The sequence below is a fragment of the Muntiacus reevesi genome, chromosome 2, assembly GCF_963930625.1.
Source record: "Muntiacus reevesi chromosome 2, mMunRee1.1, whole genome shotgun sequence".
NCBI classification, from domain to species: Eukaryota; Metazoa; Chordata; class Mammalia; order Artiodactyla; family Cervidae; genus Muntiacus; species Muntiacus reevesi.
Genome location: NC_089250.1, coordinates 269,363,601 through 269,387,021, shown reverse-complemented (window position 1 = coordinate 269,387,021; position 23,421 = coordinate 269,363,601). Strand labels below are relative to the sequence as shown.

The window sequence follows — 23,421 nt, the reverse complement described above, 5'->3', positions numbered from 1 at the left end:
GAAAAGATGCTCACATCACTAGTTATTAAAGAAATTAAAATCAAAACTACAAGAACGTATCACCTCACACAGCTCAGAATGGCCTATGTCTTAACGTTTACGAACAAAATGGCAGAGAGGACGGGGAGACACGGAACGCTCCTGCACTGATGCTGGCAGTGAGCTGTTAGCAGTCAGGGTGGAGGACAGGGAGGAGCTTCCTTAAACAAGGGGAAAGGGAAGGAATTTACTCTCTCCCTAACTGCGTACAGAAGAAAAAATCCAAATTGCTTGAAGATTAAATGGACGGAAGATCACTCTAATCCTCCTGAGGGAAATATAGGCAAACACACTTTGACATGAATCACAACACGTTCTTTTTGAATCTATGTTTAGAATAATTAAAACTAAAACAAAACTTTAAAAAGGCACCTCATCACCTAAAAAGCTTTTGCACTGCAAGGGCAACCCTAAAGGAAAGAAAAAGACAACCATCAGAATGGGAAAATAAATGTTTGCAGCACATGTTTAAAATAATGAATTCATCTTCCAACATGCAAACTGCTCACGCAGCTCATGATAAAGCTGCAAAAAAACAAAACAAAACAAAACAAAAACCCTATCAGTCCAATAGAAAAACCAGCAAAGAGCTAAATGGATATTTCTCAAAGGAAGGCATCCAGATGGACATAAAACACATGAAAAGATGCTCAGGATCACTTTTAAAGAAACGCTAATCAAAACTGCAGTGAGGTATCACCTCACACCTCGCAGAACATCCATCTTCCAAAAGGGCTTCAAAGGTTAATTGTTGCTGAGGGCAAGGGTCATGGAGAATCCTCCTACATTGTGGGTGGGAGTGTAATTGAGTGGGTGCAGCCACAAGGAAAAGAGTGTGGAAATTCTTTAAACACTAAATATAGACATGCCACACGATCTGGCAAGCCCACCCCTTACCTTACACCCAGAGAAAATCATGATTTAAAAATGATAGTTGCACCTCTATTTTCAGGGCAGCACTACAGACAATATCTAAGACAGGGCATCAACCAAAGTTCCATCTATAGAGAAATGAAGAGTCTCATGTCCATCTAAACACTGGAACACACTCCAAAAGAATGAATGAATGACATTTTCAGGAGCATGAATGGACTGAGAATTTATCATACTCAGTGAAGTCAGAGATGAAAGAAGAAGTATCACTTAGAGGGGGCATCTATACATTTATACAAATTAACTATAAACAGAAACAGACTCACAGACGTAGAAACCCAACTTACAACTTAAAAAAAAAAATGTAGTGGCAGGGAGATATTTAGAGATGGCGATTAACAAAAATACAGTACTTTTTATCAGATAGATAATGCCAGAGGACCTACCACATAGCACAGGGAAGTCGCCGGATACACTGGAAGAATCTATATGGGGAAAGACTCCAAAAAAGAACAGAAGAGATATACATCTGTGTATAACTGAATCACGTTCTTGTAAACCTAAAACAAACACAACAGAAATCAACTCTACTCCAATAGAAAATAAAAATTAACCAAAAAATAAAAAAAGAGAAAGAGAGATATCAAGGGAACACTTCATGCAAAGATGGGCACAATAAAGGACAGAAAGAGTATGGACCTAACAGAAGCAGAAGATAAAGAGGAGAAGTGGCGAGGATACAGAGATGAACTATACTGGGCTTCCCCTGTGGCTCAGCGGGTAAAGAATCCTCCTCTAATGTGGGAGACCTAGGTTCAATCCCTGGGTTGGGAAGGTTCCCTGGAGAAGGAAAGGCTACCCGCTCCAGTATTCTGGCCTCGAGAATTCGACAGACTGTATAGTCCATGGGGTCACAAAGAATTGGACATGACTATTAAGGAGAGGTGGTGAAAATACACAGATGAACTAGACTAAAAAGATCTTGTCACATCAGGTAAGCCCGATGGTGTGATCACTCACTTAGAGTCAGAAATCCTAGAGTGAGAAGTCAAGTGGGTCTTAGGAAGCATCACTATAAACAGAGCTATTGGAGATGATGGAATTCCAGCCGAGCTATTTCAAATCCTAAAAGATGATGATGTGACAGTGCTGCACGCAATATGCCAGCAAATTTGGAAAACACAGTAGTGGCTACAGGTTGGAAAAGATCAGTTTTCATTCCAATCCCAAAGAAAATCAATGCCAAAGAATGTTCATATTTCTGCATAATTGCACTCATTTTACTTGCCAGCAAGGTAATGCTCAAAATCCTACAAGCTAGGCTTCAACAGTATGTGAACTGAGAATGTCCAGATGTACAAGCTGGATTTAGAAAAGGCAGATGAGTGAGAGATGAAATTGCCAACATCCGTTGGATCATAGAAAAAGCAAAAGAATTCCAGAAAACATTTACTTTTGCTTCATTGATTATGCTAAAGGCTTTGTGTGGATCACAACAAACTGTGGAAAATTCTGAAAGAGCTGGAAATACCAGACCACCTGATCTGCTTCCTGAGAAACCTGTATGCCTGTCAAGAAGAAACAGTTAGAACTGAACATGGAACAATGAACTGGTTCCAAATTGGGAAAGGAGTACATCAAGGCTGTATATTGTCACCTGCTTATTTAACTTATATGCAGATAACATTATGCAGAATGCTGGGTTGGATGAGGCTCAAGCTGGAATCAAGATTGCCAGGAAAATATCAATAACCTCAGATATGCAGATGACACCACCCTTAAGGCAGAAAGCAAAGAAGAACTAAAGAGCCTCTTGATGAATGTGAAAGAGGAGACTGAAAAAGCTGGCATAATACTCAAAATTCAAAAAACTAAGATCATGGCATCCAGTCCCATCTCTTCATGGCAAATAAAAGGAGAAACAATGGTAAAAGTGAGAGACTTTATTTCCTTGGACTCCAGAATCACTGAACTGGGTGACTGCAGCCATGAAATTCAAAGATGCTTGCTCCTTGGAAGAAAAGCTGTGACAAACCTAGAGAGCATGTTAAAACTCAGAGACATCACTTTGTCAACAAAGGCCTGTCTAGCCAAAGCTATGGTTTTTCCAGTAGTCATGTATGGATGTGAGATTTGGACCATAAAGAAGGCTGAGTGCCGAAGAATTGATGCTTTTGAACTGTGGTGTTGGAGAAGACTCTTGGGAGTCCCTTGGACAGCCAGGAGATCAAACCAGTCCATCCTAAAGGAAATCGTTTGCTGAATATTCATTGGAAGGACTGATGCTGAAGCTGAAACTCCAGTACTTTGGCCACCTGATGCTAAGAGCCAACTCACTGGAAAAGACCCTGATGCTTGCAAAGATTGAGGGCAGGAGGAGAAGGGGGCGACAGAGGATGAGATGGTTAGTTGGCATATCATCAACTCAATGGACATGAGTTTGAGCAAACTCTGGGAGTTGGTGATGGACAGGGAGGCCTGACGTGCTGCAGCCCATGGGGTCACAAAGAGTCGGACACGACTCAGCGACTGAACAACATTGCGGTCTCGTGAGAGAAGAAGGCATTGGAGAATGTGTAAAGAGTCTAGAATGTGACTTCCCAAAAAGCTTTATAGAAAGCATCTTTACTGTAGTAGGCAATAGTTAAAACCCAGATCCTGAGATCTCTATCAGAATAACACTCAGCCAAAAATAAGGGTGGACCTCTGTCTTTATAAGGAGGGCAGCATGACTTTATACAAGTAAAGTTAGAGAGTGACCGCTAGTCTAGAGCGAAGGAGGCAGAGAACTCAAGAAAGAAGAAGTTTCTTTCATGTGAAGAAGAATCATGTGAATCATCATGAAGCTTTCTGTCTGTACTCACAAACTCCCATTTATTCCTCAATAGCAGAGATCGTAGGATGCAGGAGACTCCAGGAGACATTCTACAAGTGAAGGAACCCAAACCCTGAGGGTAGATAAGGGATTCTGGAAGGAAGCTATCCTCACCCATGCAGGCCAGGTTCCAGCAGTTCTGTAACATCACATCCCTGGACAATATCCACTGATCAAGGTCCAGGCATTCCCGCTCCTCTTGAAAGGTTGTTGCTGACACACAGAACACCCCTGGATTCTTGGCCTCCGAAGAAGAATTCTATCCGGGGCCAGAGATGAGGCTTGATCACTCAGAGCTTTTGTGTAATAGCGTTTTATTAAAGTATAAGAGAGGTAGAGAAAGCTTCTGAAATAGACATCAGAAGGGGGCAGAAAGAGTGTCCACTCGCTAGTGTTGGCAAGGGAGTTATATACCTTTTAATTAGTCATCACAATTAATCAAAAGAATGTCTGGAGGCTGTAAAGATCTTACTAGACCCACTCCCATAATTTACATTTTCAGATAACAGGGTGAGCCAGAAGGTTTTGCAGGAAAGAGAAACTGTCCTCAAGCGGGAATACATTGTTGTTGTATAATCTCTAGTAGAGTATAAACTGAGTTATGTAATTGACGAAGACTAAGGAATGTAGACAAAAAAGTTTGTCCTTTCCTCCTCCTTGAGAATTCCAGACCCCTCTCTCCTTGGGGACCCCCGGACTTCTTATCAACCTACCTAGGAACTGACTTTCTTTTTTTATATATTTTTTTCTTTTTTCTTTCCTTTTTTTTTTTTTTTTTGGAACTGACTTTATTACTCTTGAGTGAAGTCTATGGCCAGACCCTGGAATGTCAGCCATCCCTGAAATACAAAGTACATATGCCATGTAACTGTGGGAAGACTTCCTTATGTGACCCAAGATGAAAACAGCAAGTTCAGAGAACTAGTTTTTCAATAAGAAGTGTCTGATGTTATGCAATAATATACTTTTTTACATAGCAATATGCGCTACCATATTTCTAACCTGAAGAAAACAGGATGACATATGATGCACAAAGCCACTTGGACTTCCCTACTGGCTCAGACGGTAAAGAAACTTGTCTGCAGTGTGGGTGACCTGGATTTGATCCCTGGGAGGGGAAGATCATCTGGAGAAGGAAATGGAAACCCACTCCAGTATTCTTGCCTGGAGAATCTTATGGAGAGAGGAACCTGGCAGGCTATATAGTCCACGGGGTCACGAAGAGTGTGACATGACTGAGAGACTATGATTCATTCATTCATCTGGAAGAAAAATTATAAAATGTGATCAACAGTGGCATACTTACTTTTGATGATTTTCCTTGTGTTCCACAGGATAAATATCAATCAAAGCAGGAATTTTTTTAAACGCACATTGTGATTCAAGAATTCTAGGGTGGGGCCACAGTTTTTCATCTTCAACAAGCTAAGTTTTAACTAAATGTCTGGTTGATAAATGGCCATTGTGAATAGCACGGAGGTAAAAGAACCATGGCTTATAGCCATAGCATCCAGTCTCATCACTTCATGGCAAATAGATGGGGGAACAATGGAAACAGTGAGAAACTTTATTGTTTTGGGCTCCAAAATCACTGCAGATGGTGACTGCAGCCATGAAATTAAAACGCTTACTCCTTGGAAGAAAAACTATGACCAACTTAGACAGCATATAAAAAAGCAGAGACATTACTTTGTCAGCAAAGGTCTGTCTATTCAAAGTTATGTTTTTTCTAGTAGTCATATATGGATGTGAGAGTTGGACTATAAAGAAAGCTGAGTGCCAAAGAATTGATGCTTTTGAACGGTGGTGTTGGAAAAGACTCTTGGGAGTCCCTTGAACTGCAAGGACATCCAACCAGTCCATCCTAAAGGAAATCAGTCCTGAATATTCACTGGAAGGATTGATGCTGAAGCTGAAACTCCAATACCTTGGCCACCTGATGTGAAGAACTGACTCATTTGAAAAGACCCTGATGCTGGGAAAGGTTGAAGGTGAGAGGAGAAGGGGATGACAGAGGATGAGATGGTTGGATGGTGTCACGGACTCAACAGACATATGGTTGAGTAAGCTCTGGGAGTTGGTGATTGTCAGATGTGCTGCAGTCCATGGGGTTGCAGAGAGTTGGACACAACTGTGCAACTGAACTGAACTGAAAAGAGCCAGGTAAGAATTCATAGTTATTATTGAACTTTAAGCACTTTACAGATTTTACAGGTTTAATAGATTAGTTAGCAGAGAAAACAACATTTTGACTATTTTTGAACTATAGAACTTTCTAGCGTTTTTTTATTTTTTAAACCTTGAATGAGCCATATAAATAATTTTAGATCAAAAATATTGCTGTTCAAAATTGTTTGGAATATTTGATCAAATATTCAGAAAATGGTAGAGCTTGGGATTTACTTCAATGAATCTGAGCTCGATTTTATGTAAAAAGAATTAAGTCAGCACAGAGACCTGACTGAGCGACTGAACTGAACTGAACGCAGAGACCACTCTAATGGATGTTTTACCAGTTGCGGTAACTGGCAAAAATATCAAAAACAGAAAAAATGTCATATACTGTTAACATTTTCACGCACACAAACTTGCACTCTTTGGGAGAAATATTATTCACGTTTATAAAATCAGGAATAGATTTCTGTGCTTAAATCTTATAATTTATTTGTGGCAATATTCTATATTTTTAAAATACATTACAGTGCAAAAACACAAAATGACATAAAATAAATCAGTTCTTGGTTCTGAATCTTTTATTCCTTTGAAAATGTCTATCATTTGTGTTGAATTATATTTTAGACTTAACAGTTAAATATGCATAAGTAACATTCTTGTAAATATTGTAGAAAATACAAAGATGTGATAAGAATTCTGTCTGGAAAATGAGTGCAGAGTATATTATTAACGGAAATGATCAGAGCTGGGCTTGAGTGATGCAAACCTCCATTCCCCAAAAGCAACAAACTTACTAAACATAGGTGAGTGTTCATTTTCCAAAGCAAACAGAACTAAGAATGTGTGGTTTGCTACATTAATTTTATCAGCTTATACACATCCCTCACTAAATCTTTCAAAAATCCTTTTTAAAGACAGAAAGCAGGAACATCACAGTTGCAATATCACAGAAGCACCTGAACCAGAAAACGTGAGGTGTGATGGGATAAATGTTAGCAGTGATCTGAATCCTGAAAAATATCAGTTTTATACAAAATTCACTTCTTATATAACTTTCATGTTCTGTATCCTAAGACTACACTTAAGAGTGAGTCCTTCCTGCCAACATGGAGAAGGGTCTCTCATACTTTTCTCCTTCTTTTCCCCAAACTTCCTGTTGAACTCTGGACCACTGGGGTAATTCTGTTCATAAGGACATATTCTTAATCCTGTTCTAAATGTTTGGAGTTGTGTATGCATGTAAATTCATCGCTAATTTCCCCTACTTCTCTAAGATCCCAAGACTGAACTACATGCCAATGGGAATCTCAGAACCTATGCCTCCCCATGTTTATTTCTCACAAAGGGAATATTTTCACTAGTTGAAAGTCACTAATTCAGGTTGAGAATTCATCATGCTCCATAGAAAGCCAGAATTCATCATGCTCCCTACAGACAAGGGAGACAAGGTTCTGGGACACAAGGGGGAAGTGGTCTAAAGATCCAGTCCTCACTATGGTAAGAAAAGGAAAAAATAAGAAGTTGATAACAAACACCCCAGGCAGAAAAATTAGAAGCCGAGAACTAAAGGTTTGCAGGTTCCCTCAGTCTAGGCATTTCAGGAGGAAAAGCAAACAGCCCCAGACCCAGGACAGGACATGTACCTGAGAAGCTGTCGTTTCCTCCTCTTCTTCCTCCTGCTCTGCGTCTTCTCTGGGGATGTTATGCAGCGAACGTATGTCTGCATCTTGAGAAAATACCTTGAAAGGCATCCGCACAGCTCTTTAACCTGCAACTACTTCACCACTACAGACAGAAGGACCTTGAAAAGCTCAAAATACTCACCTCTCCTGTCCTCTGTCTCAGGAGAGATTCAGGAACAATCACTTCCTACCTGGAGACCAGTCTGTGAACTAATTTCTTGATTGTTCTCTCCCCATAGAGAGCTCCTAGCCCTCTGCTCACACAGATGATGTGAGTTGACTTCCCGATCCAAATCCACCTAGACCAACCCCGCAGCCTCTCCTTGGACTGACGCCGGGCCTCAAGTCTCACAAATGGACCAGGAGCCGCGTCCTTAACCCGGGCCTCCTCTTAGAATCCCCTGGAGCACATCCTACACACCACACTGATGCTCCCACAGGACCGAGAGAACTCTGTCTGGAGGACACCGGAGAGGTTATCCCTTAACACTGGTCATGTGATCTTGATAGGAAACCGCGTTGAAACCACTTAAAAGATTCTTTCTGAACCATTTCAGTGAATATGAACCCCTCGAGGTCAGGTCCCCACTCTAAGAAGTTATGAATCTGCAGGTCTGAAGTGGGGCCATGAAATGAGTCTTTAGCAAATTCCGTTTGTTCTGATGCTTCTCCCCCAAAACCCACAGTCGGGAGCCCTGAGCTTCAGCCCTCACACTCAGCACAGCTGAGACCTCTCAGGAGAGGAGGGTTTAGGGCAGGAGTTTCTTAGGTCAAGGTTAGGACCAAGCAGAGAAAGCTCCAGTGCTTGGGGTTCAGGGCTTTATAAGAGACCCTGGGTGAAGTGCTGTGGGCTCCCCAGGCTGAGTGTGGATGGGTCCATTCAAACCAAGGGGAGCAGGAATCTGGTGAGCACTGTGAGGGTGTCATTGAATGGGGGAGCCTGTGAAGTAGAACCTGGGGTTCAGCAAGACTGCTGATCACAAGGTGGGTGGTTGTCTAGAGAAGGTGCTCACAGGGCTGGCTAGCGTGAGTTCAAGGAGCTGCATATGCTGCTCCCCAGACAGATGCTGAGGCAGCAACAGCATGGAGCAGTTCAGGGGAGCTCTCAACAGTACTCTGTATGATCCTCATTGGAACCGTCACAATGTCCCAGCAGTTACAGAGAGGGGAAAGTACAATGGAGAAATGATGGGAAATATCCAATTATTTGAGGCGTAAAGGCAGTAAGGAAACTAATTGTTAGAGATATCATCCCTCTGTGCTAACAAAGAGTTTATTGTTAGGTATTCTTCCCCGTGACCTTAAATCAGTAGGTTGACACTTCATTCATTACTTTGAGGCTTTATCGCAAGAAACCGTCAGTTTTATTAACATGTACTATCACACATAGAAAGAATAAAACCTTTTCCAACCCACTGTGTAACTGATTAAATACAGATTACAAGCATAAACAACGATATTCATTCCTCTGATACAATGATCTCAGAACTGTCATTTCTACGGTTACAAAATGGAGGCTAATCATTTACGAATGAAACAAGATGTACACTAGTTACATGACTTTTCTGAGAAGGGTTTCCATACATTTCTAGGGTATCAGAGGTATCATTATTTGAAACATGTAAACTAATATTCATGACATCTGTTGATATTATAAAGATACATCAAGAGTTCAGTGAACTGTCATTGTATTTTCCTTCAAATGCAAGTGATATAACTATTGAAAATGTGCATCTTACTTTAATATGTGGAATTACTCCCTGAACACTTATTTCATGGTGACCTATAGGGATGTTTGGCATGAATGACTAACACGTGCATTTAAATGTTCGGTGTACATGCTGCATCACTGTGTCCTTAATCTCCTAATGGAGAATAAGTATAAATTATTTCTCTCTAGTATAGAAGGCCTTGTCTCATCTTTGAGTAGCAATCATCAAAAACATAACTTTGCATACACACTAAAAATGAAGCATAGCAGCATGGAGTAACTTGAGAGTTCAATAACATATCTTGGTTTTCAAATAATCACAAATCGTGTCAATATAAACAAAGATATATTGCTAATAATTGTACATTTCTAAATACCAACCCTTCATCTTGTGATCCATACTAACATACCAATTTTCTATGCTTTAACTATGGATTATTATCTACAATACTTCTCCTGAAGAGGAACTTCAAATTGGATGAATGAACAATCAAATAGAATTGATGAAATGCTTTCAAGTGTGTGGGCTTCCGTGATAGCTCAGTTGGTAAAGAACCCACCTCACACTCCAGTATTCTGGCCTGGAGAATTCCATGGACACAGTCTCTGGGGTTGCAAAGAGTTGGACACGACTGAGCAACTTTCACTTTTTCTAGTGTGCAATTTCTGGTATATTTAGATTTAATTTTCATCAAATACTTTTCTACATTTTTTCATGTCATTCGTTATCTTACTTAAATAAATGGTCCTGTATTTCCTGAAGTGTATATTTAGGACAAACCTCTTTCATCACTTATTACTAGAGTTTCTCTCCAATATGTGCTTTCTGATGTTTAGTAAGGTGAGAGCTCTGATTAAAGCCTTTGCCACTTTCCTTACATTTACAAGGTTTTCCCTCCAGTATGAATTCTCTGATGTTGAGTAAGATGTGAGTTCTTGATAAAGGCTTTTCCACATTCTTTACATTTGTAAGGTTTCTCTCCAGTATGAATTATCTGATGGTAAGTAAGACCTGAGGGCTTGCTAAAGTCTTTGTCACAATCCTTACATTTATAAAGCCTCTCCCCAGTATGAATTCGCTGGTGTTGAATAAGAGTTGAGTTCTCACTAAAGGATTTCCCACATTCTGTACATTTATAAGGTTTCTCTCCAGTATGAATTCTCTGACGGTAAGTAAGACCTGAGCACTGGTTAAATTCTTAACCACAATCCTTACATTTATAAGGCTTCTCTCCAGTATGAATTCTCTGGTGTTTAGTAAGAGTTGAGTAGTGACTGAAGGCTTTTCCGCATTCTTTACATTTTTAAGATTTCTCTCCAGTATGGATTACTTGATGTTTAGTAAGACATGAGTGCTGTCTAACTGCTTTACCGCAATCGTTACATTTATAAGGCCTCTCCCCAGTATGAATTCGCTGGTGTTGAATAAGAGTTGAGTTCTCACTAAAGGATTTCCCACATTCTGTACATTTATAAGGTTTCTCTCCAGTATGAATTTTCTGATGGTAAATGAGACCTGAGCACTGGTTAAATTCTTTGCCACAATCCTTACATTTATAAGGCTTCTCTCCAGTATGAATTCTCTGGTGTTGAGTAAGATTTGACTTCTGATTAAAGGCTTTGCCACACTTCATACATTTGTGTGATTTCTGCTGCATATCAATTACCTGATGTTGAGTAAGACATGAGCTACAAGGAAGCACTTTGCCACATTCTTTACATTTGCTTGGTTTCTCCCTAGCATGAACTTGCTGATGCAGACTGAAATGAGAACACCTAAAAATGGCTTTGCCACTTTCCTTACCTTTGTAAGGTTTCTGCTCTGTATGGATTCACTGATGTTGAGTAAGCTTTGAGTTCTGATTAAAGGCTTTGCCACACTTTGTACATTTATAATGCTTCTCCCCTGTATGAATTCGCTGATGTTGACTAAGATTTGAGCAAGACATAAATGCTTTTCCACATTCCTTACATTAATAAGGTTTCTTGCCAGTGTGGATTTGCCAATCTTGACTAAGCTTTGAATTCTGATTAGAGGTATTGCCACACTCTGTACCTTTGAAAGGTTTCCATCCTGAATGAATTTTCCTGTGTCTACTTAGACTGGATGAGTTAGCAAAGGCTTTCTCACATTTCTTACACTTGTAACTTTTCTGTGGATCCTGAATATACTGCTGTTGTGTAAGATTTGAAGACTGATTAGAAATATCACTATATTCACAATTATAAGCCTTCTCTCCTGTATGTGTACTCTTCTTTAGTGGAAGACCTGATGTTTGATAAAAGATATCCCTACATGTACTATTTTTAGAATCCTTGTCTGAAGATTGAGGTCCCTGACGTTTCATAGGGTTAGAGTCTTGTCCAGTTTTAGACCCAGTTTCATTGCATAAATAGCTTCTGACTCCATTGTAAATATTCTTGTAATTATTGGGGGTAGAACTCTTACATAAGGCCTGACTCGTGTTATTACATGTGAGAAGTTGTTCCATATTAACCATATCATGATGCGTATTGAACAATGATGGTGGGATTAACTCTTTTCCTTTATTATCAACATTACACATTTTGGAACAGAGAGAAACTGTCTGTTGGTGGAAGAATAATGACCCCTTGCTCACAGATCCCTCAAATTGATTATATTGTGAGTTTTCCCCATCATTTTTAAATTTCTGGTTTTCAGACGTGCTTGAATGTATGTGTAATTGAAGCCTGTGTTGAGAGTGGTTTGAATGAGTATTTGCAGTAGAGACTGGATGACTTTCCAGATTTTCCACATTTCCCTTCAGAGAACGTGTATGTTTCAAAAAATGATTTAAACCTTTGCTTGAAAAGATACACTTCTCTGCAGATGTTGATAACTGAAATGGGTGTTTTCCCCAATTTGACTCACATTGCTCATTTCTTTTGGCAGTAATGTCTGCATTATGTGAAACTATCTCAGTTCCTTTATGTCCATATAAAGTTCTTCTAGGCCTTTTACAAAGCCCCGTATATTCCTGGTCTTTCATTAAATGTTCATTTCCAAGATGAGCTCTTCCATATGTTCCTAGGTTTGCCATTTGGATTAAATTTTCTAACCTTGGATTCTTTGACATCAAAGCACAGGTGTTGTGAGAAGATATAGCTGAAAGATATCAAACAAAAGTTTATCAAAGTAAAAAATATCAAATCTACTATCCTCAGTGAATATCCTTAAAAATGTAGAGATAATAGAGACACAAGAATCAAGATGCAAGAGTATTAGGCAGACTTGGAGTTCATCTCTCTCCACAAATGTATCAAGCATATATCAGAAATGAAACAACTCTCACAGAGGCCCCTCTGAACACTAGCAGAGGACCTACAACACCTAAAACGACAAGAAAGATTCCCACTTAGCCAGGTAGGACCAAAGAAAGAAGGAAGAGGAGAAGAAGTGGGATGGGACCTGCAACCCTGGGGCGGGGCGGGGGGGGGGGTATCTGAAGAGAGGAGATCTCCATGTCCGGAGAAGCCTCTCACTGGGAGAGCTCAGTTGGGACAGAAGGGGAGCCTCATTCTCTGTGGGAAGAGAACATGGCAATAGTCTGTGGCAGAAGGACAGAGTGAGACCTGCACATGGGATACTTACCCCTGCCCTGTCCACCCGCCTGAGAAAGTGTCCACTGCTGCAGACAAGGGCTGGGTGCTGGAACGTGGGGTGTGGAGGGCAGACCCAGGCAGAGGGCTCCTGTTGGCTCTGAGGAGACATCCTGAGGGAACGGGAGGGAGGGAGAAGCTCTATAAATGTGTTGCTTGTGGAGGAGGCCTGAACCACCATAGAGCAGAGCGCCATTGTTGAGTGATGCCTGAAGGGAAGAACCCCACCGCAGCCTCTCTCCCCCTGTGCTGGCCCCTCATCCCTGGCAGTAGGAAGGGCTGCCACCCAGATGGGCTCCATTGAGCCCCCACCATGTCCTCCCCCATGCCCCTCCTCCATTGGCAGATGACTCCTGTCCTCTGGGGCAGCCTCTGGAGCAGACACCTGTGCGTGGGCCACATGCTCAGATGGAGCTGAAAGCACAGCTGAGCCCCAGGGTTAAGAAAGAAAAGCTGAAGTCTCTCCTCGCAGCTGCGCTAACCATGCTTTTACACAGGCAACCGGCTTTGTCAACTCAGTCCCTACAGAGCATCTGAAAGACAACCAGGGCTCCCCCAGTCATGGAGGTGTAGCTTTAGCAACTGTAGACTTTGTGGGGATGTACGTGAGGAGATGGGGCCAGGCCACAGTCTGAGCTGCCCCAGAGCAACACAGTGGTTCCAGCTCCATGAAAGCAATTCTGGGCCCTGATTTCACTGGATCTTTGCTGGTGACTTGGTGAAAACAACATCTGAGAGACACCAGGGCCATGTGCAGAGATACCCATGATTAAGGTGGGGCCAAGTGCAGTGCTGATCAGCGTCACATGAGATTCACACAACGCGTGAGCACACCCCGAGGGGAACATTCCCAGAGCAGGAATCCTCAGGGGCTTCTCTCCCAGGGGGTGTGCTCCAATCCCACCTGCCTCTACCACAGATCAGAATCACAGTGAAGAAACAGATCTGGGGGCTCTGTTCCACCAACCAGGGAGCAGACCCACCACAGACAGGGTGGTGACAGCCACAGAGCCACGGGGAAGCTCTCCTCAATATCCAGGGCAGGCTCGGGTCACAGTAACAGCAATCAAAGCCCAGATCAAGGGGAGAAGGGCACAAGTCTGTGGACCAACCTCACCCCCCAGGGGGAAGACAACAGAGCAAGAGGAGCTAGGGTCCTGCAGCCTGCAGAACAGACCACAAACCCAGAAAATGTGACAAAATGAGAGGACAAAGAAGTATGGTGTAGAGGAAGGAGCAAGACAAAAAGCTACAAGAACCACTAAATGAAGAGGAGACAGCAGTCTAATGATTACTTTCTGACTTAAGTCATCTTAAATGGAGACACCACTAGGTGCCTTCTAACTCTTTAACCCACTTCTGATTTTAGCGTGTCCTATTAGATGTTTCGGAGAAGGCAATGGCACCCCACCCCAGTACTCTTGCCTGGAAAATCCCATGGACGGAGGAGCCTAGTAGGCTGCAGTTCATGGGATCGCTAAGAGTCGGACACGACTGAGCGACCTCACTTTCACTTTTCACTTTCATGAATTGGAGAAGGAAATGGCAACCCACTCCACTGTTCTTCCCTGGGGAATCCCAGGGACGGGGGAGCCTGGTGGACTGCCGTCTACGGGGTCGGACAGAGTCGGACACGACTGAAGCGACTTAGCAACAGCAGCATTAGATGTTTCAATCTAAACATCAGAAATGATACTGACGTAGGTCTAATCAGAAAGTGAGGACACATAGGACAAAGTCTGGGGAAGCTGATAACAAGATTAATTAATAAAGAAGTAGTTCTTGAGAAATTAAATAACCGACTCTCTTTGCTGTACAACATTGTAAACCAGTTATACTCCAATGAGAACGTTTTTAAAAGATTATATTACCTAAAAATTGTAATAGCTTGAAACCATTAAAAAGTATAGTGGAAAATGTTTTAAGATCTTATGCCAATTTATTTGAAAATTCTTTGAGCTAATTGAATATATTTCAGTCTTTTAGCATTGAGGAATTGCGGCAAATACACTTAACGTTTCATATGAGTTCATATGAAGAAAACAGAAACTTTGAAGTAACACTGATTTGCATTCTTTCTCTTTAGGGAGGTTTTGATTTATGCAGTGAAGAAATTACTTAAATTTAAAATGTATAAGATCATATTTGTAGCTTCCAGTGTTTTAGAAATTATAAGTCAGAAAAAACCCGCAGTATGTCTACAATTCCACTCACATACTACCATCTAGCGGTAGAAACAAGCTTTAATAGGAGCGTCTTAGAGTTATTCAGAAACGTGCACAGTTTTCCTAGGGCCCCCAGGAAATGCAATAGTAACTGATTCATGCAGGTTGTCACAGGCCAAGAGGAGGTTTTCAGTTCTCACTGTGATTGAGAAAAGTAATCAGTGGAGATGAATTCAGGAATGACTTAAGAGACAGGATGGGACACGTGATATCCGCCTAAGACAGCAATAGAAAGAAACCCAGGCTTCTCTAAAATCATTTCCACTGAAGCAGATCTTCCCAAACCACATGCCAGAGGATGAATTCCTTACTGATCCTTGGACCTGTCATTGAGTCATCGGCTCCATCCATTCACACCTACCTGTGTATATGGCTGGCATCTCCAGTCTCCTTACATCCCAGGGATTCTTCATTTGCTCCAGAAAGGTGATCAGGTCCGGCTTAGAGATCACAAGACCTGCTATCAGGACAAGGAGTGTTTGTATTGCTAGAGACTCATCAGTTTCCACTCTAATATGTATTCAGGTGAGAAGAGAAGGCACGTGTGCTAAGTCGCTCCAGTCATGTCTGACTCTTTGCCACCCTATGGACTATAACCCACCAGGCTCCTCTGTCCATGGGATTCTCCAGGCAAGAATACTGGAGTGGGTTGCCATGTCCGCCTCCAGGAGATCTTCTCAACCCAGGGATCGAACCTACTTCTTTTACGTCTCCTGCATTGGCAGGCAGGGTCTTTACCACTGGTGCCACCTGGGAAACCCGGAGAAGGCATGGTAGAATATTAATACAGTCTAGAAATAAAGTATTTGGGGACATCATTTCCTAGGCTGTATTAACATTCTCTGGTGGCTCAGCTGATGAAGAAACCACCTGCAATGTGGGCGACCTGTGTATTGATGCCTGGGTTGGGAAGATCCTCTGGAGGAGAGAAAGGCTACCCCTTCCACTATTCTGGCCTGGAGAATTCCATGGACTATTCCATGGGATCGTAAAGAGTCAGACACAATACTGTAATCTTGCTCATTATATTAACACTCTAGAGAAGGCATGGTTGAATGTTAATATAGCCTAGAAAATTATATCCCCAAACACTTTATTGAATGCACTTTCATAACACTAAGAAATACATAAAGAAAAGATCTTGAGATTCTAGTCAAGTACTACTAAGGCCAAAGTAAGTAACTAGTAGAAATCTGATTTGAAAAGGAGAGTGGCACCCTCTTATACCACAGAACCTAGAGAATTACCACTAACCTAGAAGAAGGAGGCAGATCACATCAAGCAAAAGTCAGAATCATAATGAATCATCATGAAGTCTTCTTTCTCAACTCAGAAACACCCATTTTCCCATAGAAAGCAGGGATCTAAAACTATTGTAAGAAGCAGAAGATTCCAGGAGACATTCTAGAAATACAGGAACCAAAACCCAGCGGGTAGATAAGGGATTCTGGAAAGAAATTATCCTCACCCAAGGAGGCCAAGTTCCTGTAGTTCTCTAACATCACGTCCCTATACAATTCCCGCTGACCGAGGAACAGGCATTCCCACTCCTCTTGAGTGAAGTCTATGGCCACATCCTGAAACGTCAGCCATCCCTGAAATACAAAGTACAGATGCCATGGGGCCGTGGGAAGACTTCCTAATGTGACCCAAGATGAAACCAGCCAGAGAAATGGTTTTGATTTAGGAGAGTGGCTGATATTATACAATATAATTTTTACACAGTAATGTTTTCTACCACATTTTTAACCCCAAGAAAAGAGGATGAGATATGATCCATCAACCACTACAGAAATTCTTCTGATTTAGAAGAGAAATTACAAAATAATCAGATCAACATTGGCATATTTATTTTTGAGTGTTGTACTCAGGTGACAGAGGATTAACTGTCTATCAAAAGAAACAGGAAATATTTTTAAAAAGCACTTCCTGATCCAAATGTTCTGGAGTGGGCTCAGTATGTCACATTGTTAACAAGCTTATTTGAACTAGTAATGTTGAAAATTCTCCTCCATGAGTGACAATGTTTGAACAGCAACGAAGCAGAATAGTAAGGAAAGAATTCATATTTAACTTTGAACTTTAAGTGCTTTACAGATTTTACAGGTCTGATAGGATAGTAACCTCGGTGACAAGAATCACTTTAATGATCTGGTACATACTATATATCTTTCTGACAGTTTTTCAGAGACTTGAATGTATAACAGAAATAATGTAAACTCAATAATGTTGCTGTTGCATCTTTTGGCAAATATTTTAACAAACATTCTTGGCAAATATTTTAACAAACATTCTTTAAATGACAGCTTAACTTTTACTTCAGTTTATGACTCTAGACTTTAATAAAACACAGACAAATGCACAGAGCTAACTCTAATGAAAGTTTATAGAAATTTCTGTACTTGTAAATAATACTAAAAGCAAGAAAAGTGTTAGTCACTCAGTTGTGTCCTACTCTTTGCAACCCCAGGGCCTGTAGCCTGCCAGGCTTCTCTGTCCATGGGATTCTCAAGGCACGAATACTGGAGTGGGTAGCTATTCCCTGCTTCAGGGAATCTTCAGAAAAGAAAAAGAAAAACATCAATCAAATGATGTTAACATGTTCATTCATACAGACATACACTAAAATGGGATACTTATTAATAGTAATAGAGAAAAATTGTGATGTCAATAAAAGCAGGATAATTTTTAACTGATTGAAAGTGTACATAAATATTTGAGGATGATATTATTTTAATTTTTTAAAAATAGACATGGGTGCAGACATATGCAATGATAAGAAATTAGAGAGCTCTGGTTCTGAATCTTTTAATGTCCTGCAAAGTCTGTATCATTTGCATGGAGCTATATTTTAAAATTTAACACAGTTGAACATAGATTAGCACTAATATGATTCTTGTAAACATTTTGGAAAATACAGAAATGTGACGAGACTCTACCTGTGATGTGAGTGTGGAGTGTACTGGAAATGATCAGGCCTGGGCTTGAGTGATGAAAATCCCCACTCCTAAACCCCAACATTTCTACTAAACACGCGTGAGTGTTGTCAATTGCCAGTGGCTCAACAACAAAAACAAGGGCGTTTGCCATCTGCCTCTGGGGAAAATGAACCCTTTAGTGCTCCAACTGTTGACTTCAATTCCCTCGAGGGAGTTCAGGGTGGATTGCAGCACTCTGCTCCAGCAAAATCTGGTGGCACAGGTCTTTAGAGAGTTAGATATTTTCAAGAACTGCTTTCATGATCCCAATCCTTGCGTCTCTTCATATCTAGAAAAGCACTAAACCACTAAATGATGACATCAGCTCCCCACGACTGGCAGAAAACCTTCTGTAAAGTAAGCGCTTGACTGCACTGAACTCCCCCTTCACCAAAATCACATACTGACCTTCCCCCACTGTCTCTTTGGAGCAGTCTCTCAGAGCTATCTGAGGTGCTGTATCCTGGGCGGCTGTCCTCATTTTGCCCCAAATAAAACTTAACTCACATCTCTCAAATTGTGCATCTGTTTTAGCTGACAGTGTTCATTTTTCAAAGCAAAGAGTGACTAAGAAGATACGGCATTTCCTCATTAACTGTGATAGGCATATCCATCACTTTTTCTTTCCAAGACCCTTGTTCAAGACAGAAAAAAAAAAAAAAAATGAATTTCATAGCGTGGAAATCTCACAGAAGCACTTGAACCAGTGAACATCAGAGGTCATAGGGTACATGGAAAAATGCCTTATCACTGCCAGGTATTTTGGCAATATTAGGAAAACCATGTTCTCAATCTATCAAGAAAAATGTCAGTTTTCTGCAATTTCCACCTCCTATATACCTCCCATGATCTGTAGCGTAATAGTCCATTTTTTAGTACATATTTCTTATCAGTATAGAGGATTGTCTATGCTACTTTAACTTCTGACAAGTTCTGGAATTCTGAGTTCATTCTATTAACAAGGACATTTTTTTACTCCTGTTCTTCCTGTTCTAAAGAGCTGAATTGCATTCACATGTAAATTCATCACGGCATTTCCACGACTTCCCTAAGATCCCAGCACCGAACCACATCCCAATGGGAATCTCAGATACCAGTGCCTCCCCGTGTTCATCTCTCACAAAGTGAATGTATTCAACATTGAAAGTCACTATTTCATGCTGAGAATTCAACATGCTTTAGAGTCGGGATACAGACAATGGAGAAAAGGCTCTGGGACATCAGGGAGATGAAACCTGAAGAGCTGGTTTTCACTATTAAAAAAAAAAAAAAGAAAAAATAAGGTGATAACAAGCATCCTAAGCAGAAAAATTAGCAGCAGAGAACTAAAGGTTTGCAGTCCAGGCATTTCAGGAAGAAAAGCAGACACAGCCCCAGACCCAAGACAGGACACACACCTGAGAAGCTGCCATTTCCTCCTCTTCTTCCTCCTGCTCTGCGTCTTCTCTGGGGATGTTACATCCCAAACTCACATCTGCATGTTGAGTAAATACCTTCAAAAGCATCCATGCAGCTGTTTAACCTGCAACTGCTGCAGGGAGAGAAGAAAATGTTTTCCTGTTTCCCTCACCCTTTTCTGAGCTCCTTTTCGACTTTCTGTGTTCCCTATCTGTAGTGGGGAATCAAGACTAACCTGATAATTCTAATCACATCCTGGTGCTCTACACTATTTGCAGATCATCAGGGCTAGTTCTTCTCCTTCCTTTTCGAGTTACAGAGAACAGTTCACGAGAGACAATGGACCCTCCTTCTGGGCTAGCTGATCCAGCCTTGAAGGTTGTGAAAAAAATGCAAGAGGAAGACCCGCATTCAGAGCGCTGAGGGGAAACCTCACACCGCAGACCTCAGGAAGGGAGGGTTCAGGGAGGGAACTTCTAGAAACAAAGAAAGTCAACCTGATTCCCTGGGGAGGGGCTCTTTCTAGGATGGGTGTGGTGGTCCACAGCATGCCTGTACCCTTGGGGTCTGGGAGGGGAGAGGTGAGTGAGTGGTGGGAATCACCTGGGGGTCTTGGGTTCCTGTCAGGCCTTACTTGCAAAATTCTCCTCAAAGATCTCCCTTGTCCTTAGTTTTTTTCAGCACCCCTCTGCAGCCTGGGGACACAGGCTTTCACAAAATGATTTGCTTTGTGACCACCTCTCTGCAGGTGTGGCACCTCCAACTTCAGAGACCAGGAGCCTGGAGGCATTTCCTTCCCCGCTTTCTTGGAAAAGAAACTGTTTCAGGAAGGGGGACCCCTTCCAGGGCCCAAAACTGGGCTCTAGTCTAACACTCGGAAATGAATTGTCCAAGGAGATGCATGTGCTGACAAAGCAAGAGATTTTATTGGGAAGGGCACCTGGGGGACAGCAGAGGGGTAAGGGAACCCAGGAGAACTGCTCTGCTCGCAGTCTTGGGTTTTATGGTGATGGGATTAGTTTCTGGGTGGTCTTTGGCCAATCATTCCAATTCAGAGTCTTTCCTGGAGGCCCACGCATCGCTCAGCCAAGATGGATGCTAGCAAGAGGGATTTGGGAAAGTGGACAGAAGTGGACGGACACGCGGTGTCTCCTTTTGACCTTTTCCCAACTCTTCCGGCTGGGGGTGGTTTATTAGTTCCTTATTCCTTATCAGGATCTTCTGTCATAAAGCAACTCATGCAAATAGTTACTATGGTGCCTGGCCAGGATGGGCGGTTTCAGTCAGTGTGCTTCCCCTAACAGCTCCCCGCTGAGAGACTTCATACTCAAGATGCTTCTTGGGAATTGGGGCAGAGGTCTCTTTCTTCTGTAACTTCTTCCTGCTGTGCCTGGGCGTAGGCCTGCCTAGCAGAGCAGAAGTCTCTCTCTACCTGATCTTGTTATGCCCGATGTCCGAATCCCCGAGCGGGAAGAGAAAAGGCTTCCAAGACAATGCAACTCGCAAAAAAGGGAAGTTTATTACTGACTCAAGCCAGGGCCTTCTGCCTCACCCATCACAGTGGTGCAGGATCAGAAAAAGCCCCGAGCAGAAGCTGTTAGCAAATTTATAAGATATGCATAAGCAATTAGTAGCTGGCTTAAGCGGATTGGTTACATGTTTGCAAAGCAATTCTATTGGTACAGACTTTCGCGGGCTTTTTCAAACCTGGGCGTTCGCGGGCTTTTCAGCTTTCCCTTTGTCTCTTACTGGGCGCATATTGATTGGCTGGCTCCAGGTTACCTGATGGGGGTAGGGAATCTTACCATTTTGGGGGAAGCTAAAACTTAATCCAGGCTGCCTGTCATGGTATTAACCCTGGCAGCCTCACAATCTAAGTTGGGGTATTCCACGTCTGAAACCAGCTTTCACCCTTGTAATAACAGCAATTTAGTTTGAAACTGTTGGCACCTCTCAGAGAAGAAATAGACAGGGGCCAAACAGGAGACCAAACAAGATGGTCATCGCTGGTCCCCAGAAACAGGAGGCAACATTTGGGGTGAGGGCCGCAGGGTTTGTGACTTTTTTTTTTTTTTTTTTTTTGATTGGCTGGTGGTGAAGCAACAGATCTGTGCTCCAGGAATCTTGTGTTTAGTCTGAGGTTATCATCCTCCACCTAGGTGGGGGTTCCAGTTCTGTAGAAGAACTCAAAGACATTGCTATGCATATTTTTTGAGTAGGAACCAGGACCCTGTCTCAAGGCTGTACCACCATTTGATTGTTTCTCCTCTGTTTCTGTATTCCCTCCTTTCCCTGATTAGCAATCCTTTGAATCCACCCTTTGGAACTCAGGGAAGGACAAGGAGGCTGAATGAAGCCTATATCCTACAGATGAGAAATGGAGAACACACAGCAGGTCTGTTCTCCAGAGTCGCTTACCCCACAGAGTCCTACTCAGTTTTAATTTAGGGAACAAGGCAACTATGACTGTGATAACTTCCTGTCCAAATGGGGCATAGGACTACCTCAGCTTGGAGAAGAGACACTGAATTGGAAGTATTCCTGAGTTCGAAGTCCTAGATCTGAGCATTGTATGATTAAAATCTCAATCCCTTGGTCTGCCATTTTGTTGTAACAGACCTAATTAGTAGTAGCTGGAGGAGGGATAACTGGAATTTTAATAGACAAAATAAATCTCTCTTTTTTCTTTTAGAAGAATAGGCCTGAAACTCAGTCTGGACACTTCGGGGAGACTTTTAGCCAGATGGCCAGTTGCCTAATTTTATAAAAAGTAAGGTATAAGTTACTAGCTTCCAGCAGACATTGTTTTGAGAATGGTGGCACCTAAGCCTGACATGACTCAGAAAACTCAAGTGTTTAGCAATACAATGTCTAATCTGAAATTACACCCATAGTAACACCTCGTTATTTTCCAGGATGTCTGAAACATAACTACTCTATTTTGACTTTTAATTGTAAAATTTTCTTTAATAGTCAAAGCAGATGTCACCATTAATGATGTCAGTGTTTCTCTAGGTATGAGAAGATGCAAGAATTGGGACTCATAAAATCTCCTGAAAAGATCTAACTATCTGAAGGCCTGTTCTGTCAGTTTTTTTCTAGAGCACAGAGTGCCTCATTCCTGATTTTTACCTTGAACTCCTTTCAGGGCCGTTGGAAGTCAGCAGTTGCAGTGGCCATGATTTAATCTCTGTAGATGTAGATGGCAAGTGTCAATCTTCAGTTGGCAGAGCCCCTTTTTCTCATAAACTTGACCATGATTTTGAGGGGGGCATTTCATGACCATTTTATCTCATGGTGCTGAGAATGTCCATTATCAGGTTTGGCAAAGATTTTGTTGACAGGCCACTTAATGTGCTGTTACTGGACTAGGCCATAAAACAATATCCAAAATTCTCTGGACCACCCGTCTTACTAGCCTCTTGGTCCAGGAAAACATTCCCTCTTGTTGCTTTTTTTCATATCTAAAGTTACACTGTTATCATCATCGATCTCATAGGGAACCATATATTATTTTATCAGAGGCCTCAGTCACGCATTTGGCAGTGTAAGAAACAGCAGTTTTGTAAAACAGGTGAAATACAAGAACATAGTCAGCAGTATTATTAAAGTCACAAGTAAGACTTAAGAGCTTCCATTAGATGTAGCCCAGTATATCTCAGGTCATCTGACTTAGTCTATTCTGTATGAATCTTTATCTTTCAGGGAAATTATACATTGGCACCACCATCTATAAGGCACATAGCCCAGTTTTCTAGTGTTACTAGACTGATTATCTTTAGTATGATTTAATTGTTTTCAACACAGAGGAGACGTTAAACCTAAATTACCATAGCCTAGTGTT

The 23,421-nt window shown here is 41.7% G+C and overlaps 1 protein-coding gene and 1 pseudogene across 1 annotated transcript in view; one reads left to right on the top strand and one right to left on the bottom strand.

Moving 5' to 3' along the window:
- Window positions 1-23,421, top strand: part of LOC136161629 (small ribosomal subunit protein uS14-like) — a 539,148-nt gene that overhangs the window by 441,439 nt on the left and 74,288 nt on the right. The window lies entirely within an intron of this gene.
- Window positions 91-13,172, bottom strand: LOC136157547 (zinc finger protein ZFP2-like; annotated as a pseudogene).